This window comes from Simochromis diagramma, unplaced genomic scaffold (genome assembly GCF_900408965.1).
Source record: "Simochromis diagramma unplaced genomic scaffold, fSimDia1.1 OVJJ01000229.1, whole genome shotgun sequence".
In the NCBI taxonomy this organism is placed as follows: domain Eukaryota; kingdom Metazoa; phylum Chordata; class Actinopteri; order Cichliformes; family Cichlidae; genus Simochromis; species Simochromis diagramma.
In genome coordinates, this window is record NW_024386869.1 from 1213912 (window position 1) to 1237763 (window position 23852).

Genomic DNA, 23852 nt, shown 5'->3' on the forward strand with positions numbered 1-23852 from the left:
AAAGCAAGAACGTCTGTAAATCATTGACATCTTTATTATTTGGTTTCAAATAAATTGTACAGTAAATATACAGAGAAAATTTGGTGTAACTCCAGAATGTTGATGCTAGAAGACAAATCATGCATTCCATGTTTATAAACGGATTCAATGTAGCATATCCATTTTTCAGTTTTATTCCTTCATAATTACCTTTTAATCTAACATCCATCTGATCTTCCTGATGTTTTTCTGGCCATACCACTCTTGAAATATAGTTATTATTAATTATTTTAGATTTCAGGACAGTAAAGGATGACTAGGTCAAATTCAGTATCTGGATTCTGTGTACTTTGTCATTTGTTGTGTGTTTGTCTTCAAAGATGGTCTTTTGCCCTTGACCTTAATTTTGACTTGCATTTAGCTCAGTCCACCCTGAGGTCTGAGATGGCTCTGAAGATTTTTCTCTATCAATTTTTTCTCCTTTCATTAGTTTTGATTTACTTTCATTAAATCTACAGAAAGTTATTTCTGAATGTTATATATTAATATATTTACTTGATTAAATTAACTGCAGTGTTGTTTCAGTATGCCACATTCATGTCTAAAGTATTTTTCAAAGAGGATTGAATGTTTGGTACACTGCATGTGTACCAAACATTCAATCCTTATATTTATTTTTCTGTAATGCTACAGTCACACCAGGGAAAATAGTATTTGGAGATCATGGCATGACCAAACTTTTTGTGACCGCATGTATAATTACCAGAGGCTTAACTGACTTCTTTTGCAAAGTGACGTGTTGCAGACGATTGATGCTCATAAGTATAGACTGATTATAATTGTTTGGGGAATTAAACAGTAGTTTAACATACTTTTGCTAATCTGGGAGTTGAACCTCAATTTCTTTGCGGAAATATTTCCTCCTAGGAAACCATTACCATTACAAGTGGTCAGCTAGAGTTAACTGTGCTGCACATTCATCTATGTTATTTTTTTTCTAGTAACAAGCAAGTTGCCATCCTACATTGGCTTTAGTGTAACTGAGCCACAACAACAACAACAACAACTGAAAATTGTTGTTGTTTTTGCCAGCCTTTAGCTCAGTTTAGTGAAGTTCTTGGTGTGATATGAAAATGTCCTCAGGGTGTCATCAGTGCACCCTAGCATCGTTGATAGGTGTGGTCAGAGGGTCACCTTTTTAACAATAAGAGGTGAGCGTGTTTTTTTGGTTTTTTTTAATTTAACAAAGTTGTAGCTTTCCTGCTCTCTGTAGAAAAAGCAAGGGTAACATCAAACTACTGGGAAGACTGAGCCACATTCCAAATGGCATCAGAAAACACATACTTTCGTAGTCCAGTAGATTTAAAGCATACAGGGTAACAATAATCAGTTCTCCAACAAACATTAACAACAAGACTAGTGTTATGGCCATGATGGTGTGGAAAGCCCTCTTTTTTGACTGGTCAACCCTGTCAACATTCCCTTCCCCTGGCCCTGGACGAAGCAGAATATATGAAACAGAGATGCTGCAGGATGAGACAACAACAAAGGAGAATGCCAAAAAACAGAAAAAATGGATAAAGGGAAAATCAGGACTGTACCAAACCATCAAACCAATCCATCCAGAAGTAATTAGCCAAACACATCCAATGCAGATTTTTCTGATCCTAACCCCACTCTCCTTTTTTAATCCCAGGTAGATTAAGGGATGAACAACCGCTAGGTAGCGCTCCACACATGTTAGCAGGTGAAACATAATCTCTCCACAGATGAAGGACGGTACAACACAGGCACCCAATGTAAACAAATAAGGGACAGCAAATCCACAAAGATACAGAGGACACGAAAAGGTCCCAATGAGCTCCATTACAGCCAGGTGATAGGTGAAGCTATCCGAGTGGCTCGTGTGTTTGAATGAGCGATGCTGCCGCCATTGTTGGTGTCCCAGATGAAGGACCAATGCAGTAAGAAGAAAAACTGTGACAGATTTAGTAATGATGAAGGCAGAGAGAGTAATGTTAGCTTTGAAAGTGGCGCAATGGTGGAATACAGGATTGATGGAGATGGAAAGATGGAGGAAGATGATGAGTTGATGGACATGTCTTCTGTATGCTAGTGGAAGCCTGAGAGGATAACAGCTGAGGAGAAGGTGGATAAAAGAGAGGGAAAATAAGGGACATGTGAATCAGATGTATATCACCATTTTGAAATTTTGTTAAGAACTCTTTGTTTCAGGTTAAGATCTGTTCCAGTGACCAGTTTGTTTCATTCTTGTCTTTGTCGTATGTTTTTTTAAACAAGATGTTTTCTGGTTTTGAATTGGCTGTATAAAATAAGATATTTTATATAGTGGCTTATAATAATATAATAGTAAATTTGTGGTGTCATTAACACATAATTCTCACACATGAAAGATTGAACACTGGGAGGAACAAAACAGAGTTATTGTGCTCATCCCGAGCCTAGATGTGAAGAAGAGTTGTGTAAAGTCTGTGGCAAATCACATTGATCCATCTTGGGAAATGAGAAGCAGCCTAAACTACCTTTACCAAATAAGAGAAATATTCTCAAAATATAAGTATTATGGAAACAAAGCAATTGGTAAGACATAAAAATAACACTAAGATTGATCATGCAAATTGGGACTAGATGCAAGTGTCAAATAAGTCCCCAGGTGAAGGAAGGGACTTTGGTTAACAAACACCCCCAAAAAGAAAGAAAAACAGTCACATGTAATATTATGTAACTTCTATAACTATATGTTTCCTCAATATGCTTATAGCAAATAATATATAAGATGCATGCAGCCTCAGTGTTAATTTATTCTACAGTTTGTGCAGTTTTCATGGTGGGCTTCAAACATCCCGAACCTTGAATCCATCTCATTGAACCAGCTGATCTCAAAAGAAACATATGTACTGCATATATAGCCTGCGCTCCTTTTCCTAACGTTATTCCTGTCTATAGACATCAACCACATGAAAATAACATTGGTAATAAAAATAATTACCATTCACTTACAAGGTCACCTAAAAAAGCTCTTACTATAAATTGTTCAGTATTAAATTTGGAATCTAATCATTAAACTCCTACCTGTGGAACTGGGGTTCGATCCTTATTCTACAGCATCTGTTTGTTAACTGCAGTTCAAAGGTAAGGTGGCCAAATACATAACACATAATTGTTAACATTTGCGTGTTAAAGTTGTAAAGGCAGGGCTGTAATGTTTTGCATGTTTCTTGTAAAAACAATGAAGACCTCATACACACAAGACCTCGTACATTATGAGATTGATTTCATCAGGTAAATCACCTAAATAGACATTTGCATATGTGGGAGGTCCTTGAGATAAAACAAAACAAACACCTTATTAACCCTTTAAGACCTACCATAGAACCAATTCAGCCAGAGCTGATATTATATTTTTACATGGTGTGGAGCCATTTTTGGGAGCATTTCAAGTTGATATACATCAATACAACCATTATAGCCTACATTTTAATAATATGCATGCATTAAGTGCATAGTAATTACATAAATTGCAAAAAAGTGCAATAAACTACAAAAAAATTGAAAATCGTTTTTGCTTTTTTAACATATATTTCTAGTTAGAGAAATTTAAGAGGCTTATCCCTCAAAACTGTAAATACAAAAAAGTTGCACAAAATAGTTTCCCACCACAGGAAATTTATTTTGAGTGTCTGCATAGTTTTATTTTTGAAATACACCAATTTTTATATACTGCAGGAAAAACGAAAATAAATATTATAGTGCAAATTTGCAAAAAAGCAGCATATGAATCAAAATAAACTATTTCCAGCAGTGCAATATGAGTCCTAAGCATCCCAGAAACGACACAGAAAGTCATAAAGTCAAACATAACTTTTAAAAACACCAGTATAAGCTCATGAGGCCTTGATGGTAAAAACTACATTTCCGCGAAAATGACGTCACTTCCGCTTTCGGGCAGGTCATGGCGGACATGCGATAGTTCACGCCGATGGACGTAGGAAGTGTTATGAACAGCTGATCGGATCGGCAAAGCGTGTTTCTGGAATATTATGTTTTTGTTGCTGCAAGTGCTTTTTATGCAGTTTTTGCAAAGCTATATGTGGAAGGAAACCGTGACCTAGAACAAGCTGATGGCATAAGATGTAAGTACAACTCCTCCGGTTTCATATGCAAAAAAATTTATTGCGCTAGCTTACGTGGTTGCAGTGCTACCGGGATTTAAAAATAGTTACGCAAAACAGAGCGTGCCCGCTCTGACCGGCTCTAAAGGGTTAAGTATTGTATACTGGACTAAAATGCACTTCACTCCATGGAAAGGAAATATTGTTGTCTCGTTTAGAAATATGAATGATAGTACTACAATTTAAAATTCCCCATAGCAAGTCTCCAATTCAAATCCTACTTTTAATACTCCAAAAGTATCCTTGGACTGATGTATTTAAAGTGGCACACATAGTTGTTATAAAATTTAATGCATTAACATGAATACTAAGTACCTGATTCAGTTCAAACCAGCTGAGGGAGCAATGTTATGATCATTGATTCTTTGATTCTTTTGAGTTAAAGTTTGACAAATGCCCAAAACACAGACACATATTTAATATGACAGCAACTGTTTATTCTTGAAAAAAAAAAATCAGTTGATAAAATTATGATTTTGCTGTTTTATTTTTTTAAGCTGGAGATGCTAAACATTGGTGGACACCAAGCAAACCCTCCAGTGGTAACAACACTTGTCAACATCTGTTGCCTCCTTCAATACCACAAAAAAAACTATTCAGAAATGAGTTAAGAAACTGGACTGGAGTGAAGGTTTATCTTCCAACAGGACAACAACCCTTAGCAAATAGCCAAAGTAACAAAGCAGTGGCTTCAGGACCACTCTGTGAATGTCCTTCAGTGGCCCAGCTGGAGCTGAGACTTGAATTGACGATCTCTAGAAAGACCTAAATTGTCTGTGCACCAACACTTCCCATCTAACCTTATGAGCTTGAGAGGTTCTGCAAAGAAAGGAGAAACTGCCCAAAAATAGGTGTTGTGGAAGCTGCAACTGTCATTTTGGAATAATGCTGTAACATTTGGAACAAGTGAAGTGCTGTGAATATCTTCAGGCCCCTCTTCTATGGAACCAGCTTGCAGTTTGGATTCGGGAGACAGACACTATCTCTGCTTTTAAGATTAGGCTTAAAACTTTCCTTTTGGAAAACCTTTCTGCATTGAATTATACTTGTTATTAATCTCTGTCTTTATCCTGTTTTCCTTCTCTCACCTCAACCGGTCGCAGCAGATGGCCCCGCCCCTCCCTGAGCCTGGTTCTGCCGGAGGTTTCTTCCTGTTAAAAGGGAGTTTTTCCTTCCCACTGTCGCTGATGTGCTTCCCCATAGGGGGTCATATGATTGTTGGGTTTTTTCTCTGAATGTATTATTGTAGGGTCTACCTTTTAATATAAAGCACTGAGGCAAATGTTATTTATGAATTTGAAATAAGTAGTCTCTGCAAGAGCTTGAAACTGAAAGACATTTTCATGGAATCGTGAGCAAACTTTTCAGCAATCCCAGAGGCTCATAAATAGTCATCCACAAAAGCTTATCATAAAGTAATTACAAATAATTACACCCACACCATAAGCTACTATTGCTATAAAAGCAAACACCACAAGCTACCTTTATCTGTTTTAAATATTTTGCAATGTTTAATGTGTTTATATATATGCTATATTAAACGAACCTCATATTACTTCCTATGTAACACCAGCTGAAAATCTAATTTTGCCTGACTTTAAGTGGTATTCATTCAGGGTGTAGCAGCTTTTAATAATAAAAATAATCAGAGTATAGCAAAATTTTTGGAGCTACTGCATTTTATTCTTCCTCCTCTGTGCAGGAAGAGCAGGGGTAACACAAAACTGCTGGGCAAAGTGACCCATATTCCACATACAAACAGGAAACATCCACTACTGTAGCTCAGCAGGTTTGAAGAGCCCAGGGCAAGACAAATAACTTCGCCAACAAACATTAACCATAGCACTCCCGTTATAGCCATGATGGTGTGGAAAGCCCTCTTTTTTGACTGGTCAACCTGCCCCCTGTGCCCACTAACCTCCCCTGGCCCTGGACGAAGTAAAGCATGGAGAACAGAGATGTTGCAGAAAGAGGCAACAAAAAAGGAGATAGATATAAAGCAGAAATATTCGATAATGGGAATATTAGGGCTATAGTAAAACATTACACCAATCCACCCCAAGTAAAAAAGCCAAACACACCCAATGCATTTATTTCTTATTCTCACACCACCTGTTTCTTTTAGCTTCAAGTAAATAATGGGATGAAGAATAGCCAAGTAGCGCTCCACACAGGTTAGCAGGTGAAACATGACCTCCCCAAATAAAGAGGCTCCTGAAATAGACGCTCCCACTGTAACCATATAACGGCGAGCAAATCCAAACATGTAGAAGGAAGCACCAGAAATCCCAACCAGCTGCATGACAGTCAGGTGGTAAGTGAAGATGTCAGAGTGGCTCATGGCTTTGAACGAGTGCTGTTGACGCCATTGCTGATATCCCAAGTAAATGATCAGGACAGCAAGAGGGATTAATAGGATACCTTTTGTGACAATAAAAGCAATTTTCAGGACAATGGATATACAGAATACATATCTCATGATTTTCTACCAAAGCAACACGTGCAATTTCAAAGTGTGCTCCAGGTCTGTTACACCTGATTGTCTCAAGATCATTCTGCTTATTTGTGAAACTACATGTTGATAATGAATGCCCCTTGCCATTTGGCTACTGGGCTCTAAGATGTGGAGTTTATGTATTAATGCTGTTCAGTTTAACTTAAAGCCTTCTGCAGACCTTTCCTGTTCAGTCATGTTTGAGCAAACTTGTCTCTATGATTGAAATTCAGTCATTTTATGTTTTTTAAAGTTTTATTCTGTTTTGTAATCTGATTACTTTTCCATTCAACAAGTAAAGTCTCTCTTTGTGAGAGTGTCTCATGACAATGATGTGCGAGCCTGTGACATTTGATTTGAGTTTGACTCCGAAAAAGTGACAAAAACATTAGCGTCTGCTGTTCCCCGCATCGGAAGAAAGCCTCTTTCTGCAGCAAAAAAATTGAACTTCAGATCTGAGCAAGCACCGAGTACGCTGACACGGGAATGTGAAATTCACAGAGCAATCCCCCCACTGACATGACCGCTGCGTCACCGGGCAAATCTCCCACTGCTCCACTCCTGCTAAACAGGGGGAAATAGATTTAAAAGCAACAGGACTTAGTGCCACTGAGTCTTTGATTTTATTTGTTTTCTGCTGTGTTTTACTTAAATCTATTGTTTGGGATTTGTCTGTCTTTGTCTGCTGCTTGTACATTTGCACAAGGCTCTGCATCCCAGGGTTGCTTTGCTTTGCTGTTACTGTACTGTTATCTTTTGTTGGTTATATGAATCTATTCTTGTTCTAGATGCTGTTAGTTAGAAAACTAGTGATGTGTTCAATAGTTATTTTGCCCACTGAATATTTAACAGTGGTTCCATTGTGTAGTGGTTAACGCATTCACTTTACAAAAAATCACAGTTTGATTGGTGGAGAAGACAAAAACTAGATTATGTACTCCTAGTGCCCTTCCCAAGCTTACTTAAATGGGAGGGTTGTGTCAGGCACGTCCATCCAGTTTAAAATCTGTGCTAAAGTAAAGCAAGTTTATTTATTAAGTGTTTTTCACAGACAAACAGTACTATTGGTCAGTACAGCACATATTAATTTTATTCTGTACAAGAGAAAAGAATAAAATAAATAAGAAAATAAGACTGATGGTTTAAAAAAAATCTAAATTTTGAATAGAAAGCATGTTTAATAAAATGTTGTTAACTGATTTTTAAAACATCCATAGTTAACTAAATAATTCAATAAAAGGATGTTACAATCCCTGATATTGCATTACTTCAGTGGCTACAAGCAACTGTGTAATTTGTAGGAAGCTGTGATAAATAATCTGGAATCTGGCTGTGTTGTGCTCTGCATGTGAAGACAAGAGTTTTGAAAGATATGCTAAAATCTACTAGAAAACAGTGTAAAAGGTAGTAAATGACTGTGGTGTGAGCTTGCTAGAATGTGTTAACAGTCTGGTTTGCAGCATTTTTCATAGTTTGGAGTTGTGAAAGAAATTATTTATCCAAGCATTTACACAGGGCGGTACACGAATCAAAGTGCAATGACACAAAAGTATGAAAGACTTTCATCAATCACAATTTTTTAGAAATTAAAGGAAATTTATGCCAAGATTTTGAACGCTGGACAAAGCAGTTGATCAAAAGGAAGCAAAAGTCTGCGCTGTGATCATGACCTGAATTTTGTTGGTATTTAAAACAAGTAATTACTAGGATGCCAATTAGTATACTGGGTTCAACAGTGGACTAGGGTGGACAACCTACCCAGCTGGTGAGACTTAAAAGACATAAAGCTAAAAATTGTTGGCATAGATACGAAATGGCATCAAAGAATATGTTAATTATTACAAATTATTTAATTGTTAAAATATATGCTATTATTGAAAATAACAAGATAATCAATAAAGTTCCTGCACAATGAATTCAGTGACTGAGAGTCAGGCAACTAAGTCATGGTAAGTGAATATAAATTAAGCATATGCATAGCTTTAATAAGGAAGATCTATGGTCTCACATCTAATTCTCCTGGTAACAACTGAAAATGGAAGTCTACTAAAATGTTAAATTAGTACTTGCAAGATTGCGGCCTTGTTGATAATTTGAGGTTGCATTTTTTTTTTTCATGCACATCATTCATCATCCAGAACTGAGGGGAGACAAATCTCCTTGGGGGTTATGTCAGGAAGGCCATCTGGCATAAAAACCCATCAGCGGCAGCTGTGGCAACCCTTTTTGACCACAGAGGCAGACAAAATTATGTTTACCAAATAAGGAAAACATCCCCAACACTCTGGAGATAATCGGTGATTCTAAACTGCCATGAATGTGAGTGTGAATGGTTGTCTGTCTCGATGTATTAATCTTGGTACAGATAGGACCTTTAAATATCAAATTAATAACTATATATAAAAATGTTGAAACCTGATATTAATTTCTCACTATAAAATATAAATAACACAATTAACCTGTTAAAATGAAGCGCACATTAAAAAAATAAAATAACAAAAAATGGAAAACTTTCAGCCTCACTGAAGAAAATGATTTACACTACATAATAAAAGGTAAGCTGTATCTATTTTCATTAAATGGTGAGCCACAACATTTAATAGCCCCGTCTTATTATGTAAATTGTTTAAATGTAGACTTCTCCAGTCTATCTTAATACATTCAGTGTGCGTTCCTTTTCCCAAATTTTCCTCTTTCTGGTATAAACATAAACCACATAAAAAAGAAGTAAATAAATAAATAAATCATTCCGTTTTCAAGGTGACACAAATGAGTCTTTACTGAAATCCTGCATCTTATTAAATACTTACCTGAGAAGGTTGTTTTTGATCCTTATTCTGAAGCGTCTGAACCCTGACTGACTGCAGTTCACAGATATGGTGGGCAAATAAACTACATGTAACTTATCATGTTTGCTTTTGGCAGCTTTCAGGGCAGGGCCGTGATGTTTTGCATGTTTCTAATAAAAACAATGCAGACTTTATTGTACATTATGAGATAAATTTCATCAGGCAAATTACCTTAGCTCTCCTTTTATAATTGGACATTTTCCTATGAGGCAGGTCCCTGAGATTAAAAAAATAATAATAATAATGATAAAACAATAGGTACTGTCTTCTTAACTAAGAGGTATCCAGACAAATGGAACACAAGAGCCAGAGGGGAGAAGATATTCAGATCTTTTCAAGAAATACTCTATAATACCACACTTTTTAATCCCCCACTATGAGTATTCAAAATGCTACTTGGAAAAAGTCCAAGTGTATCTTTAATAATGTATTCAAAGGGGGAAAAATAGCAGTACTTGTACTATAAAATGTAATAGGTAATGCACTACTAATATAGTGCATTAGCATGAATATTAAGGAATCTGTCTTTAAGAAGTCATTTTATGTTACATTTAGTCAAGTTGGAACTAGTTTTACTTACTTAATAATGTGCACAGTTTTCTGGTGTCAGAGTGTTTGTGTGATAAATCAGTTTGTTAGAATTTTGAGGAAGGATGTCTCTTCAAATGCCAAATGCACATGAATTATGAGAGCAGAATACAATAGAATAGAGTAGCCCTTTATTGCCATTGTACATGTACATTGAAATTGTGGTTCTTCACATCGACTGTGCAGGAATAAATAACCAGTGTTGGTCAAGTTACTTGAAAAAAGTAATCAGTAACTAATTACTGATTACTTTGCCAAAAAAGTAATCCCGTTACTTTACTGATTACTTATTTTCAAAAGTAATTAAGTACTTAGTTACTTAGTTACTTTTTACAAACACGATTTACAACCTGAATAGGCGATAAATGTAATCGCATGGCAGGATGCTGTAAAAGGACCAAACTTCAGCCAGGAGAACAACTGAGATAATCCATCCACAATATGAGGTTAGTCATTCATATACTGCTGCATGGGCTGGGCTGTAGTTACATCCTAAGGTTTTAAAAACTGAGCTTAAATAAATGATTAGCGGTAATAAAAGCCGAGAGAGATCACTGACTGTTTTAGGAGCTTTTTGAGATCAAATAGAAGAAAATACAAAACATTAAACATGTTAACAACACAAAAGCCATATTAAACGCAGACTACTTTAGGCCCGGAAGTAGGATTCGTCGCGTCATCACTGAACAACCGGATAGCAGGCAGATGTTTGCCCTGGTGCAGGTGTGCCGCAGCGGTCAGTGGAAGAATCCGCGAGTTTGTCTGTGAATTTCCCATTCCCTGGTAGCGTACTGTCGAAGCTAAGGGTTTTTTTCGCTGAAAAAAGTTTTCTTCTGACGCAGTGAGCAGCTGACGCTAATGTTTTTGTCACTTTTTACGGAATCAAACTCAAAGTAAGGTCAGTACTTCCACACTTTAAACGCTGCACGGTCATACTCTCTCCCGCCCTCGATATATTATCCATTGTTGATCTGCACACAGCTGTTGCCACGAACGTCGCACTCGCTTACGTCATTGTCATGAGAGACTCTCGCAAAAAAAAAATCACAGTTTTAGTAACGCAGTAACGCAGCGTGCTTACGGGAAAGTAACAGTAATCTAATTACCATTTTTGCAATAGTAATCCCTTACTTTACTCGTTACTTGAAAAAAGTAATCAGATTACGCGTTACTGCCCATTTCTGTAAATAACATACATAATATGTATACAAACAAGGAGGAATATATAGAAAAACAAGGAAGACACACAATAGAAAGGCACAAATTAGAGGACAGGTTGAGTCCTGTGTGCAGTAAAGGATAAAACATAATTACAATGCTGTGATTGCAGCCATTCCAAAACTCTCTGATCAAGGGCCCTGAGTACCATTCACAGTGGGCTATGAACAGAGGTTGTTGACCAATGGTCATGACAATTTTCATATTAATGATCACGGAACTGACCTCGCAGCTCATTGTTCATTCGGTGGGCTGGTTTCAGTTATTGAGCAAATGTACTGTTTATAAGGTTGGGGAAACCTGCAGTCAGCTGAGACTGAAGGAGTCACTTGGATAAGTAACAAAATGTTTCTCCCACTGAAAACGTTACAGTGGCTTGCAAAAGTATTCGGCCCCCTTGAACTTTTCCACATTTTGTCACATTACAGCCACAAACATGAATCTATTTTATTGGAATTCCACGTGAAAGACCAATACAAAGTGGTGTACACGTGAGAAGTGGAACGAAAATCATACATGATTCCAAACATTTTGTACAAATAAATAACTGCAAAGTGGGGTGTGCGTAATTATTCAGCCCCCTGAGTCAATACTTTGTAGAACCACCTTCTGCTGCAATTACAGCTGCCAGTCTTTTAGGGTATGTCTCTTTTATGTCCACTGTGAGCGACCATCTTTGAACAGAGGCGGTGGCTTACGACACCAACTGTCTGCCATCTGTAATCCAGTTTTGAGATCCCTTCCCAGACGCCTTAACGCCCACTCACGTCCTGGGCCATCTGACCTCAGGAAATCACATGACAGGGTGGGGCTAAGTTTCACAATGAGCTCACCCGAAACCTTGGCTGATTGTGACCTACACCTATTTTCACACCTTGGCCCATGTGATTAGGTAGAGGATCATTGGGGGGTTCTTTTGTCCCTCCTTGGTGGGAAACTCCCACAGGGTTTAAATCTGGGACTCTCCACTATTGGACCCTAGAACTGAAGAAGCTTCTCAGATGAGAGGTGAAACATCTTCAAGTAACTTAAAGAAGTCCAGACGCTTTTCTTTCCAAGCTCCTTAGACTACGATGACCTGGATGACTGAGAACCTTCACAGACATCTAGGAACAACAAGTAATGTTCCTCTAGTCTCCATCGCCGGAGACTAGAGGAAGAACAGCTTATTGTCTGTTTTAAGTTCATTTTTTCCTCCCTTGGGTGAGCTGAGGGAGGTCACCGCTCCTCATCCTGAACCCTCTTAAGGGGATATGTTGAGTACCCTGCATTGAACCGAGTAAAGAAAAAAAACACTTTTCTCTGCCATGGGTTGAGCCATTTTCTCATCATTTTTCCTATTTGAATGATGTTGATGCACATTTAAAGATGCACCTAGCCAAGTGTGAAATTAAGGAAAAGAGAGAGCTGTTAAGGATGAGCTTGACTGCTTATAGGTTCCACCAGCTGGAGTTAAAATCCACTGAGCCCTTTTCTGTGCCATCTCAATAAAGCCAGGTTCCTTTATTTTGGCTTACTAAAATGGAGATATGATGCTTTTAATGCTTTTGCAAAGCATGTACAATGCAGTTGCCTTGCACTGGCCCATGGATGTGACCTCCCATTTTCTGGGGGGCAAGCTGGTTGGCAAGGCACAAGAGGCCAATGTAGCTAGGAGCCAAACATAGAATCATATATGAGGCTGTGTTAAAAGTGTGAGTGTCAGAGGTTGTGAGTTGGTATCTAAAGCATTCAGACAGCACTTTTGTAAAATGAGAAAAAAACTCTTCACAAACATTTTATGATTTTCTATGATCCCACAAGTTGATGTGTATATGGGTTCACTGTTCTTTTTAAAAATATATTTCTCCTGTTTCATGGCCAGCCAGAGAATTTCAGTATTGTTTCCTTTCGTTTTTGTTTTTTGGGTTGTTTTTTTAACACATATCTTAGTATTTAATCTCTCTCAGCATTCAATACAATCCACCCCTCACAACTCATCAGGAACCTGACAGACCTGGGCATCAGTTCCCTCATCTGCAAATGGTTACTGGACTTCCTGACCAACCGCCCCCAACATGTCCGGCTGGATAACCACTGCTCACCTACCATCACAATGAACACCGGTGTACCACAAGGCTGTGTGATGAGCCCTTTCCTCTACTCCCTCTTCACCCACGACTGCAGACCTGCTGATGGTTCCAACACCATCATTAAGTTTGCAGATGACACCACGGTGATTGGCCTCATCAGTGACAACGATGAGGCCGCCTACAGGGAGGAGGTGGATCGTCTGGCTGAGTGGTGCGACAGAAACAACCTGCTGCTTAACACCGAGAAGACCAAGGAGCTCATCGTGGACTACAGGAGGAATGCTGACCCACATCCACCCATCCACATTAAGGGGACGGCTGTGGAGCGTGTGAGCAGCTTCAAGTTCCTGGGAGTCCACATCTCCGAGGATCTCACCTGGACGACCAACTGCTCCAAGCTGGTCAAGAAGGCTCACCAGCGCCTCTTCTTCTTGAGGACTCTGAGGAAGAACCACCTGTCCTCAGACATCCTGGTGAACTTCTATCGCTGCACCATCGAGAGCATCCTGACCAACTGTATAACAGTCTGGTACGGGAACTGCTCTGCCTCGGACCGGAAGGCGTTGCAGAGGGTCGTGAAAACTGCCCAGCGCATCGCCGGAGCACCACTTCCTGCCATAAAAGACATCTACAGGAAGCGGTGTCTGAAAAGGGCTGGGAAAATCATCAAAGACCCCAGTCACCCATCACATGGACTCTTCACCCTCCTGCCCTCTGGGAGGCGCTACAGGAGCCTCCGGACTAAGACCACCAGGTACCGGAACAGCTTCTTCCCCACAGCTGTCAGACTCCTGAACTCTGCCTCCTGACATCTGACCCACGTTAAACTCATGGACTGAACATACACACACCCACAATGGACAACTGTACCCTCAAACACACAATAATAACATGGACTGAACCACCACTCACAACCACTAGCACTTTATATAGCCTCTGTAGAAACTATCTACACCCTCACTTATCTTAACTGCACTACTGTATAGCTCTGTGTAAATAATCATTCTGTACATTCGATAATCTTTAATCCTACAACTGTTTACAACTTGCATAGTTCCCATTTCTGTATAGCTGTATATCTCAGATTCTGTAAAGTTATTTATTTCATATTCTGTATAGTTTTTCATATTTATATCCTGTTCATATCCTGTACATAGCTTGTACTCACTACAGCCTGTACATACTTATAGTTATAGAATATTCACAACATACTTCATACCGTGTACATTATAACATACCATAATAGACCCATTTCTGTAATATACTCACATATCTATATTATTGCTAATATATATTGTAATATATCTATATCACTAAAGCACTTCTGGATGGATGCAAACTGCATTTCGTTGCCCTGTACCTGTGCATGTGCAATGACAATAAAGTTGAATTCTATTCTATTCTATTTTACAAAAGACAAAGTTTTCATTTGTTGTTTTGACCTTGGAGAGCTTATATAGGCTATAGCTTTAATTGTCATAAAATTAATTGTTCCTTAAATTTCATAAACTGACTATTAGATTATTTTGTTCAATAATTTTGTTTGGAGGTTAGGTTAGTTATGGCACACCGCTCACTGTGCTAAACTTCTGTAATGAGGTGTTGTAAGACATCCTTAATGTACTTGATAGAAATGCAGGTATGGATTGGTACCAGGGGCGATTTTAGCCCATTTTTGGGGGGTGCTTCAGCAAAGCACCCCCAAAGATTTCTTACTTTTTTTTTTTACAATATTTGCTGTTTGTGTGACACACTACTAAAAATATAAAAAGCATACAGTACTGTACTTGTTTGAGACGTAACATTTTAACAACAAAAGTATAGATAACCCCCCCTCCCAAAATGGTTTGTTCCAGCTCTCCCCTACTCTGGCTCTAGCGCCGTTGCTGCCAGAGCGATGGTGGCTGAGACACAGCAGAGCTGAGGTGTTAGTGCCTGGCTTAAAACAGGACATATTAGCTGCATTTAACCTTCAGTTACTCTTTATATAGTTGGTAGGAGTCAGATCATGTTTCTTTTTAGCTGAAAAACATTACACCAAGTAACCTGCAGTGTTAAAAACGTGTTTTCTGACGATGTTTGCTACTCTACAATCCGTCCTGCTCTGTAGTAAATTCAGTGACATTTGACCGTCCTGTTGCTCCCATTGAAATGTATACAGCCTATTTAAAATCTAAAACTTAAAATTGTCCCTAGCCTGCTGTTGTTACCACTGTCCTGTTTGAAATGGATACTAACTAGCTAACTGACTGAATGCCCATTAACCTTATAACTCCTGGTGTGTGTGTGTGTGTGTGTGTGTGTACAGAGAGACAGCCAGGTTCATAATGGATATAAGGAAGTTTTTTCAAAAAAAGGAGCCACATTCAGGTAAAAGTGTAAAATCAAATGATCCGTCAAACAAGAATAATGTTGGATCAGTGTTTCAATGTTTATATCTTTAATTAGATATACATACGGTTTGGTTATTTGCCTTTTGGTTGAAAGTACACTGAGAGAGGACTTTTGTTAGCGATCTTAATATAATTTTTTTCATATTAATGTAATTTTTCATCTAATTGAATACAATCTATTTGTGTATGATTGTCAGTCCAAAGAGGGAGAGAGGAAAGAGAGGAGAGAAAGTACAAGGTCAGGAAGAACCAGGTAAGAAAACAGACAGGGAACAGTGACAGGCACAACACAAACTGTTAAACTGACAAAGAGGAAAAAAAAACTGATTTTACTCACACAATCTGGAAGTTGTGTTCTCCCTATATTAAAGCTGCTATACAGAATCTGCAAAACAAACTGGGTTGAAACATTTTGACCCTCTTTAACAACATTCCAACATAACATTATAATGGATTGGGGAGATTAAAATTAATGATATATTTTTATGTGGTTCAGCCACAACTCTACTGAAACCTCAGCCAGTAATAGGTAGGCCAACTTTTGGACCGACCAGTTGTCTGTATGACTGCTGCAGTACGTACATCACATTTGCGCATCAGAAAGTGCCAAACAGCCCTGGTGGAGTGAGGAGCTGTAAAGAGAAGCAGATGCTCTGTTTATATTCTAAACATGTTTTAAGCTTGTTTCAAAGATTCTGTACAGCAGCTTTAAATGTTTTCCAAAAGCACACATACACTTATCAGTGTTTCTCACACTTTTTACAGTGTGTACCACCTGATAAAATGTCAAGCTCTCCTAAGTACCACTATGAAAGCATGAAAGTCATAAATCTTACAACACAAAATTATTATTAGTAAATTAGTAAAATTAGTATCTGCAGTAAAGATGTTTTCATGCATTGTATACATTCTACCACAGGCAAAGTTGCCTCCATTTTTATAGTTTTTATTAATATTATGTAATAATTTATTTGTAATAATTTATTCTGTTTTGGGAGTGTTTTTTATGTATCTGTATTATATTATACATACACATTAAAAGTGAATCTCTGTCCAAAAAATGCACTCAGTTTACTTTTTACTCACTATGAGCATCATTCATTATTCTCCCCCAGTAATTAAGGTTAGGATATGTATTTTTCTTTATTCCAATCCATTCTTCTTTTGCAGCATTTAAATAACCTTTATCTGATTTGATGGTTTTGTTACAGACTTTTCAAAAAAGTGTTTTTCTTTTGTTTCACAAATGTGGGATTAAATTGTGTTAAAATGTACAAAACAGTGATGTCGTGTTTTGTGACGACGACCCAGGCACAGAGAGACTTGATGAATTTAAGAATCTAATGATTTAATAAAGAAATTTTCAGACTTGCACAGAGATGGTAAAATTATGATGACTGATAACGGAGATGAAGACAACAGATGATGAGGACAGGGAGGAGGAACAGGGGTTTAAATGCACCAAAGTGACAGTCAGAGAGAACTCGGGACAACATTTAAGGATGCAGGGACTGACAGAGACAGGTTTATCTTGCCTGGCTGGGCAGCTCTCCGGGTGCTCAGCACCCCTAAAGCTCTGATTCTAAAATCGCCCCTGATTGGTACAAACATGACACTTCAAAATCAATAGCAAAACTACTAATCAGTAACAATCCATTTATAGGTGGTTCCGTGGTGTAGTTATTAACATTTTCAGCTTAAATTAAAAGAGTTCTACTCCCAGAGGAAATACAAACTCAGCCCCAAGGTACCACAAGTTTGTGTACTGCTAATGCCAGTCCTAAGCTTGGTAAATCAGAATCAAAATACTTCATCAATCCCTAAGGAAATTATGTGGTTTACAGTTGCTCCAAGACAGTTACAGCAACAGACTAAACTATTTAATCAATACATGATATTACAGATTTTACAGATTTAAGAAATAACACTAATATACACAGATCACTCGAGTATAAATATCAAGAATCAACAGTGGTGATTATAAATAAATATCAAGAAAATTACGAAAACATAGATATGGCCACGGGCAGGAATGATTTCCTGTGTCGTTCAGTGGTGCTTTTTGGTAATCTCAGTCTCTCACTGAACGAGCTCCTGTGACTGACCAGCATGTCATGGAGTGGGTGGGAGGTGTTATCCAACATTGTCTTTATCTTGGAGAACATCTGCCTCTCAGACACCAGCTGAGTCCAGCTCCATCCCCACAACATTACTGGCCTTACCGATCAGTTTATTAAGTCTGTTGGCATCTGTGACCCTCAACCTGCTGCCGAGCATGCATCAGCATAGAGGATTGCACTGACCACAACAGGCTCATAGAAAATCCTGAGCATTGTCCGACAGATGTTGAAAGACTTCAGCTGCCTCAGAAATTGACATGGCTCTGGCCCTTCTTGTAAAGTGCAGTAGTGTTTTTAACCCAGTCCAGTTGTCTATGTGTACTCCAAGGTATTTATAGTCCTCCACAATGTCCACGTTTACCCCCTGGATTGGAACAGGGGTCAAGTGTTTCCTGGTCTTCCTGAAGTCCACGATCAGTTCTTTGGTCTTTGCCACGTTGAGCTGCAGATGATTCTGCTCACACCACGTGACAAAGGAGTCGACCACAGCCCGGTACTCTGTCTCATCATCCCTGCTGATGCATCCAACCACCACATGAATTGTGGAAACCCCTTTGGAAATAATGTTAAATTTTTAGATAATTACCTTTAGGTATAATTAATTTTAATTTAGTAAGGTTAATGAAGGACTGAAAGATTTAACACTATAAAAATCTCCAACTTAAAAGCCCCTGAAGTAGATTGTAGATTCTTTTTTCTCATAACTTTCTCCTAAGCCTTCATAACTTAATAAGCAGGAGATAAGTATGTGACATTTTCTGGGCTGAAAATACATTTAAGCACTCTTAAAAGCTGCAACCAAATCAATTTTACACTCATTCCAGGTATCACAATTTCTGGTATGATCAACTTTGGATATATATCAACAAAAGGCCTCTGTAAAAAGCACATTAGGAAAAAAAATGCTTTCCTTTAAACAGATGACAGTCAGGTACTGACACTAGGATGTATATTTTTCCTCTGCAAACATTTTCAAAGAAATCTGTGAAAAGTCCCACATTTAAAAGATGACCTGTGATGTAATTACCCTTTTCCTGGTTTTCTGTTGTAAGCTTTTCCATTTCTGTATACAGCAGAGACAGAAAAATATTTAGAGAATTTTTTTTTTAATTCAATGCAATGATTAATAAGTTATACATGTGGGAACATAATCTCCACCAAAACAAATATATGATATGAGCAATATGGCAGGCAGCCAGATCATGAAGTCATTTTGAAGTTTTGTAATTATGGATTTTAATACAAGAAAATCACCACAATGTTAATGGAAATATTAAATTTATTAAATTTATTGGAACAAACTTAATTTAAGCTCAAAATCAAATTTTTTATGAAAATTCTTTCAGAATCTTGATTTTTCTAAAATGTTTTATAGAACTATTACTACAACATTACACGCAACATGATTTCATATTAAAATGCTGACCCAAGTATTAACCCTTTAAGACCTACCATAGAACCAAGTCCGCCAGAGCTTACTTTATATTTTTACATGCTGTAGTGCCATTTTTGGGAGAATTTCAAATTGCTATGCATCAATACAACTGTTATTGTCACGGTTCTGGGTCATTCTGACCCAGCTTCTTCAGTTCTTTATATTTTGGTATGTTTCTATAGTGTCGATTATTATTCTAGATTAAGTGCAGCGTCTTCTGCCTCCTCGTAAGTTGTTTCTGGTTTCCTGTTTTACTTTGGAGGTTCGTGTCTGGTGTCAGTGTGTTCAGTTTACTATTCCCCTGTCTCGTCAGCTGTGATTTCTCCCAGGTGTGTTCCCCTCCTGTGCCTCATCCCTTGATTACTGCCGTGTGTATATTAGCCCTGTGTTACTTTTGTTCTCTGTCGCATTGTTAATGTCTACTCACCTTCATTCTGTACTCTGTCTTCCTGTCCGTGTGTATCTGCCTGTTAGTTTGTATTTTCCCAGTTTAGTTGGTCCGCTGTTTACCAGCAACCTGCTAATAAAGCGGTTATTTTGAGTTCTACTTCGCCTCACTGAAACCTGCATTTTGGGTCCTTCTCTCCTCGCCTGCCGGTACGCAAACGTGACAGTTATAGCCCAAATTTTAATAATATTTATGCATTAAATCCATAGTAACCACATAAATTGCAAAAAAGTGCAATAAACTACAGAAAAATTGAAAATCGTTTTTGTTTTTTTGTACATATATTTCTAATTAGAGAAATTTAAGAGGTTTATCCCTCAAAACTTTAAATACAAAAATGTTGCAAAACAAACAAACAAAAAACAATCCTATAATGCAAATTTGCAGAGAAAACAGCATGTGCATCAAAATAAACTATTTCCAGCAGTATAATTTGAGTTCTAAGCATCCCAGAAACTATTCAGAAAGCATAAAGTCAAACATGACTTATAAAAACACCAGTATAGGCTTTCAAGGCCTACAAGTAAAAAACTACATTTTTCCGCGAAAATGACGTCACTTCCGGTTTTGGACAGGTAATGACGGACATACATCGTTCGTGCTGATGTCTGTTTCAATGTGGGAAGTGTTATGAACAGCTGATTGGATCAGCAAAGCGTATTTCTGGAATATTATGTTTTTGTTGCTGCAAGCGCTTTTTAAGCAATTTTTGCAAAGCTTTATGTGGAAGGAAACCGTGACCTAGGACAAGCTGAAGGCATAAGATGTAAGTACAACTCCTCCAGTTTCATATGCAAAAAAAAGTCTTATAAAAATTATAGCTTACGTGGTTCTGGTTCTACAGGGATTTAAACATAGTTACGCAAAACAGAGCGTGACCACTCCGACCGGCTTTAAAGAGTTAAGAGATACCCACCTGATTATTTATGTTAGATTCTTTCTTCTGTCTCTTGTGAGATGTTGCTGATCGGTGTTCACTGAGCTAAATATATAGGTTATGTTGCTCATGTATCAGTGACGGAGGAGTGTGGAGGTTTTCTTTTTCCAATTTGCAAAATAAACAAATAATTGTATGACTATACTGTAAGCTGCAGCATGCAAATTCTCTTCTCAGCTTCTTCTGCTTCTTCTTTCACTGAGTGCAGAGTCACATGCTCAAAAGCACCACTAATAACAAGAATATCAACGACATTAATAATAATAATAATAACAGAGAACTTAAAAACAATAGTAAAATAATTATTAAGATATGATTATAATTATTTATAAAATATTTAAAAATGTCTTAATAAGATATGAAACTATTAAATTACCCAATATGGTTTGTAATGGAAATTCAGCAGATTTATGTTATTTCAGCAAATGAAATAACAGAAATCTCAAGTGGAATTTAAATTTTTTTTTAAAGCAGTTACAAAGTTTAGTTTATTACAATGAATATTCTGTTCATGTCTAAAATTATATCTGTGGTTTCCCACCCTCATTATCAAGTATATATTTCATGACAGAGGCACATACACAGGCTCTCTCTCTCTTTCTCACACACACACACAAACACACACACACACACATCACAAGAAGATTGATTTGTGATTTGTGTATCTGGTCATACTTTTGTGTTCCAGGTGCTGCAAGTATGTGGGTATGTTTGTTTTTTCCTTTGTTTTTATAGGTGCAATAGATGGTGATATATTATGCTTTTCAATTTATGCTCTATCCTTTCATTATAGCTTCTTGTATTTACTTTATTTCCCCTTTCTTTCCCTACCTCTCAGCATAGTCACTGTCATACCACACATAGAAATTAATAAATAAACAGAAAAAAGAAACACTTGAACAAGAGGAGCCTGTAGAGAATTAATAAAGTTCATCTTTGAAAAGCAAAATGTGCTTGCCACAACAGTGCGTTCAGATCATAATTCTGAAATGCAAATGCTGCCAACAGGACAGGATTAAGAAAAAAAAACAAAGTGTATGCATCCAGTAGACGTCCAAACCAGGAGCCAAGCTTTGTCCATTACATTTGACAGGATTCAAAAGACTGCTGACCGCAGGCTGCTGTTCATTCAAATGAAAGGCTGCTGCAGCCTGCGTTTGCATAGCTTTGTTTTTTCCATATCTCACAAAGCAGTGTGACACATACTTTGTCATGAGGCTGAATTCATGCTTATTTATTTGCCTACCTAGTGCTGTACAAAAACAGTATCTAACACAGATGCCACAGCCCATTGAAAAGACAATTACATACTCAGGTCTTTTGAGCACAAAAGTAAATAATACAATTATACACCAGCCATTCGGCCAAAAGCGATGGATGGCTTATTGAGTCTACAGTGATTTCACACTTATAAACATACTCTACTTGCGTTCTAGTTTTTATTTAGAATAGTTTAGAATTTGTATTCTTATTCTTATTTATGCACAAGAGATTTGTGTTGAATTTTGTCCCCTCTCCCCCTTTCTCTTCTTCACAGTGTCAAGGGGTGCGGTCTGTGTGTTATTATTATTAGTTGGAGTTTAGTTGTTTTAATCTAGTTTGTGTTTTATCTGTCTTCTTGTTCATGAGTCTTTTCCTGACGTCTGTGTTTAACTTTTAGTTTTACTCGTGCTTGCGTCTCCCATATCTGTTCTCATGTGTCTCCCCAGTCTGTCATGTGTTTCATGTCTGTGTGATCCATGTCGTCAAGCTTGTGTTGTCTTGTCTACGTCCCATTATGTTCCTGTTTTATTTTGAACAGTCTGGTGTGCCCATGTTTAGTTTTACTTTCCCTGTGGCGTTCAGGTTCGTTTGTGTCAGCTGTGTTTCTCCAGGCGTTTCCACTTCCCTCATTACCCTCCTGTGTATTTAAGTCCTCTGTCGCCCTCTGTTGAGTGTCGGTTCATCTGTCCAACTCACTTCATTCCAGGTCTCAGGATTTTCAAAGCTTCTGTTCAGGTTCATGTTTAGATTCCTTCACGCTAAAGTTTTGCAGGTACCTGCTCAGTTTCATGTTTTTCGTTTTCAGTTTCTAGTTTTCATGTTTGGTTTAGCTGTCCCCAGTATAGTTTAGTTTTGGTTATGCCCCCGTTTGCCTTGCCTTGATTTGTGTTCTTGTATTCAGCCTAATAAACAGCTCCCTTAGTGTTACACTTAGCTTTCCTTATTCTGCTTTTGGCTCTGCTTTGCAAAAAACACACCGACCGCCTGGCCGTAACATTCAGGTGCTTATTTCTGGACTTCATAGAATTTTGCCCACCCTTGGTCACTACTGATATTTTAACTTTAAAGCCAGAAGGCAGCTCAATCAAGTACTATTCATATGGTGAATAGTACTACAGCTTATGTGCTAAAAATGTGTAGAAATTACCAGAGTGCTAAACAGGGCTTTCCCCTGTCTGCTAGTTAAGTATATCATGTTAATTCTTAAGTAAAGATAAATCAAAGATAAAAGTCTAATCAATATGTTAATATACATCTAAGTAGTGAAATGTCTTTTCTGTCTAAATTTTGTGTGTGTAGACATGATCAGTCATCAACCTTTTATTCATGTTTGAGTTAGATTGACCAGATATAAAATATATTTAATAATTTTTATTATATATAGTTTTATTGCTTAGATCTATCTTTTAACCCTTAAACAAAAAGTGAAATAAATTTAAAAATCTTCAATTCCATAATACTGGACTCTTTCTGCCTGGTCTTAAATTCTTGGTAAAACACTCTACAGAGTTTTGAGATCACACAGTTGTAACAGGGTTTTTTTTGTTTGTTTGTTGTTTTAGTTTGGAGATCGCACCATTCTTCAACTAGTTTTACATGATAGGCTCTATACCTGATATCTTAAAGAGCATGACATGTGATAGTCTACTAACATATGTGTACATGATAATAGATATTACATGGGCATATAATTATACACACCTTTTGTCAAGACACTCAAACTGAGCTTAGGTTTGTCTTTATTATATATTAAACTCATTTTTTTATTTATTCTCTTTTTTTCAAAGGAGTGTTTTTCTTTTATTGTGTGTGTGAGCAGCTGACTGCCATCAACTGATGAATTTCCTTTCCATGCTCCATCCA

The 23852-nt window shown here is 37.6% G+C and overlaps 1 long non-coding RNA gene across 1 annotated transcript in view; it reads right to left on the reverse strand.

The window, feature by feature from the left end:
- Window positions 1-9684: 9684 nt before the first annotated feature.
- Window positions 9685-23852, reverse strand: part of LOC120733346 — a 16990-nt gene continuing 2822 nt past the window's right edge. Inside the window, exons 3-4 of the long non-coding RNA XR_005695798.1 lie at window positions 14340-14342; window positions 9685-9696 (exon numbers count right to left, since the gene is read on the reverse strand). This is a non-coding gene — a long non-coding RNA (uncharacterized LOC120733346). The remainder of the gene's footprint in view (window positions 9697-14339; window positions 14343-23852) is intronic.